Below are 4204 nucleotides of genomic sequence, written 5' to 3'. Positions count from 1 at the left end.
GTTCTGGTTAGAATTTTGGCTGTAGCGTTCTGGATGAGCTGCAACTCTCTGACTGTCTTTTTAGGAAGACCAGTGAGGAGTCCATTACAGTAATCCACCCTGCTGCTGATAAAAGCATGAACAAGTTTTTCTAAATCTTCACTAGAAACAAAGCATCTGATTCTTGCTATGTTTTTGAGATGATAGTATGCTGATTTACTGACTGCTTTGACATGACTGTTGAAACTCAGATCTGACTCAAGAGTCACACCAAGATTATTGACCCTATTTTTTTGTCGTTTGACCTTTAGTGCCAAGGTACGCATTTACCTTGAGAACCTCATCTTTGTTTCCAAACACAATCATTTAAGTTTTCTCTTTGTTTAACTGAAGAAAGTTTTGGCACATCTAATTGCTCATTTCATCAATGCATTGGCAGAGGGTGTCAATGGGGCTGTAGTCATTAGGCATTAGACATGTTAAAGACTTTATATTAGTGATTATTTTGTAAAAAATACAACGTTTAATAACTTTGTTTGCTAGTGTAAGTCCTACTGCAGGGAGAACTGTAGTCTGTTTATGTTATGTATATGTTAGTGGTAATACCTGTCAAAACTCAATTTCTGAGAATTGTTTTGTTATTTTGTTGCAGTTTTCACCATAAATGCTAATAAGAAGAGTGACAGTAAACGATCAAACTTGCTACGACTCTGTCTTCATTGGCTATGGTTTAACTTGGTGTTTAGTCAGTCACAACACACTGCACGAGAACACTACAACTACAGTTTTTACACTCCTCCTTAAAATGTTTAGCATATGTGACTGTATGTGCTGCTTTATGTGTTTCGCTTTACTTCGTGACATAAAAAGATATTGAATGTTGTTTTGTGTCCATAATGGAACTTGCAGGCATGTAGACTTGTCCCTTACACTGTAAGCCCGGACAGGTTGATTGAACTTAAAAAATTTATGGAAACTCGCTGCCCTAAAAAAGCTAATTTCGTCTTGTTGAGAAAACAATACTTTTTAAGTTTATTGTACTTAAGATTTCAAATGCATTTAATTAAATATTTAGTTGACTGAAATAAAGGTTTTTAGTACAACACTATTGAAATCTTAGGTACAATAAACCTAAAAAGTATTGTTTTTTCAACAAGACAAAATTAGCTTTTTTAGGGCAGCGAGTTTCCATAATTTTTTTAAGTTCAATCAACCTGTATAAACTTAAAACATAAAATCTCGACCTGAAGGTTATGACAGAAATAATTTTAACCTTAGCTATTCACAATAAATGATTTAATGAAAATACCCCTAATTACAAACAAGGACAAAGAATAAAAATTAACTTTACACTTTTTTAAAAATCATTTAGAAATATCACTCCGAAACAAGTGACAAAACAAGAAAATGCCTTGTATAACAATTAGTCAATATTTATTGTTAAAAATCTTATTAAAACACTTGTTTAAAATATTTTAATACATTTTTTACAAACATATCTAAATAATAAACAACCACAGGATATTATTACATTGTAACATTATGGAATATTTACACTTGCCAAACACTAAAGCATAGTTTTAATTTTTTTTATCTCACAGTTAGGACAGCAAGCCTGAAGGAACATGCCTTTTCTGTACCAGTTTAGATGACAAGTTGATTTTTAACAGCCAGAATCTTACCCTTCAGCGTCTTCTTACCCAAACTTGTTGAATAAAAAGGAGGGTATTGTCCATGCATTTTGTGTAGCCGAGGTGCAGTGCATAGGTTGATCCAAAAAGACACTTGGCCTGGGGTATATTGTCTATATTGTCCATTACAACATTTCCCTCCAAGATGATTCCCACAGAGGATGGGTGGAGGTGGAAGGACAGGGGTTGCAGAGCCACATCTTCATTTTCTCGGTTAAGAATTCCAACGGGCACATGTTGATTTGAGTCTCCATCATCTGAAGCCTGACAACAATAAATAGATAACATAAATATATCTTAGTGTACATTTGATTTTAATATATATTAATTGTATGTCATGTTTTTTAGTTGTATGCAAGCATAATTTGTTAATTGTATACCCAAACATATCCAGTATTCAATGATATATAAAATATAAAAATACTACAAAATATTTTTGTATACAAGTCATTGCATACAGCATAAAAAGATTTGATATAATTAAATTACTAAAGATTTTATGTTATTCTACTTATCATTTTAGAGTTTCAAAGGAGTTATAAAATGAATTCAAATTTCATGTTGATCATTATTCTATTTATTAATGAACTACAATAAGACATTGCTTGGGTGATTTATTTATTGTTATTGCTAACATAAATGCATACAGTATTAAGAAACAGAATGCAAAAAAACTTAGATTAATATACAAAAACATTTATTAATGATACTTACAAAACATGCTTTGAAGAACTGTTGGGTCATCACCAACAACTACTGGAAGCACTCAAATGGCAACACATGGCATGTCAGTGAGGTCAGAGGCCTGAGGTGTTGCAGAGAAAAAACATTGTATCATTTGTCAACATGAGAGAAAGGGCATTTTCATGTATTAAAATTTAGTCTCTGTTACTGAGGATTTCTAAAGTAATTATATAAATTTCAGAATTTAGCACACAATGGCATCAATTTTTATCAAAGGCATGTACAAACAATGGCATACACAAACCTTTATACTTTGTAGAAGATAAAAATTTGTTCTGTGAATCCTCTCTTTGACCTGAAGATCTGAATCAGCTGTGGGCGGTGATGATCAAGAGACCAGTATAATTCTTGCTTAAGATTCCTTCACACTATCTGGTTGAATTCTTGATACACCTGTAGTAGTAAAATACAAAAAGTTCATTAACATCAGAGAAATGTCAAAATTAAACAACTGTCAAATTAGCATGTTATCATGTTTATCAATACTGTACTCGTTTCATTACAAATGCATTCCTGATATATGCATGGAAATGGCTGGCTTTTTGCATAGCTCCCATGTTTAAATCTGCAATGTTTTAATAAGTACCATCTTTTGTCACAAGCAAATGAGCAATACTTACATTTTCATCTCATCCTGGTTGGCCTTGCTTTGATCTTTCTGCAATCTACAGTTACAAAAATATACATTAGATTACTAGCTGACAAAGCACATTTACATATTTTGATCTGTTATCTCCAAGTTTCCCAAAAACAGCTATTGTTAATCAAAAGAATTAGCGAGCTACAGTTAATTATTTATGTAGCTTTCATCCTAATTAACTGAAAATTCACTTGCTAAGACTGATGAGCACGAGGTTGCATATCTTTAATAACTGCCAACTAACATGAATTCGTATTTCCGAAGAAAGGGGCAAATCTCAATGTATTCTAGTCTGTTAATACTTCACTTACAAAAAAAAAACGTTAAAAACAGCTCAGGTTAATGTTATGCTAAACATCTGACGATACATAACCACCACTGAAAAATAATCATTTTACACAACAGATAACGCGGATGACTCATCGAATACAGCATCAATATTAAACTTTATACGTGACGACCTCATAAAGCATGTTTTCACGTACAGTAACTGTAACGTTAGTTATATAGATGAAATGCGGTGGCCGTGATCGGTTATAACGTGGCATAAATGAACACGCTAACACAGGCAAAACTTACATTAACTTTTTTTACATAATATATGGTCGATATCATGATCCTATTACGCACGTCTTTGCACTTTTTACGTCTTAGAGCTGTAAGTGGCAATGGCGGTTGCGATTGACCGGAACAATAACATGATCCTAACGTCGGACACAGCTTAATGTTACATGTGTTTTTCTTGCTAAAGGTTACATACTTTGTTTATTAAAGGAAAACAATGTGGACTGTTTGAGACAAAAGTATGAAATCGTACTCACAGTGATCAGCAGCCATTAGAAAATGCGCGCTCACGCTGTATTCACCAGTGACGTCAGTCCAAAGACAAAGAGCCAATCACATTTCCCCTTGCACATCACTCCTTTACCAATAGACTAAAATAAGCTTTATTAAGTGCATTCACTTTTAAACATTTTAAACATTCCAGTAGAATCAAAAATATCATGCAAATCGTACAATAAACTAAACAAATTGAGTAACTGAGCAAAAAAGTTGGTATTTATGTTTATTGAATCCAAGTATTTTGAATTAATACAACTTTAGGGATAACAGTGTACGCCTCATTTCTGTCGTCTATTACTAAGGTAAG

General features: G+C 32.9%; 1 long non-coding RNA gene across 3 annotated transcripts; it reads right to left on the bottom strand.

Annotated features, from left to right (window-relative positions):
- Positions 1-1387: 1387 nt before the first annotated feature.
- Positions 1388-3941, bottom strand: LOC147840203 (uncharacterized). Of its 3 annotated transcripts, none has more exons than XR_015511153.1 (5): positions 3876-3941; positions 3035-3079; positions 2659-2807; positions 2385-2475; positions 1388-1934 (listed from the first exon to the last, which is right to left on the bottom strand). It is a non-coding gene; the product is annotated as an uncharacterized LOC147840203 (long non-coding RNA). The 3 variants fall into 3 exon arrangements; XR_015511154.1 differs by lacking the exon at positions 3876-3941 and adding an exon at positions 3634-3743; XR_015511155.1 differs by lacking the exon at positions 3876-3941 and adding an exon at positions 3685-3743.
- Positions 3942-4204: the final 263 nt, after the last annotated feature.

Source organism: Danio rerio, chromosome 16, assembly GCF_052040795.2.
Source record: "Danio rerio strain M-AB ecotype USA chromosome 16, GRCz13ab, whole genome shotgun sequence".
NCBI classification, from domain to species: domain Eukaryota; kingdom Metazoa; phylum Chordata; class Actinopteri; order Cypriniformes; family Danionidae; genus Danio; species Danio rerio.
The sequence above is the reverse complement of the archived record's forward strand: the minus strand, read 5'-3'. Positions and strand labels throughout refer to the sequence as shown.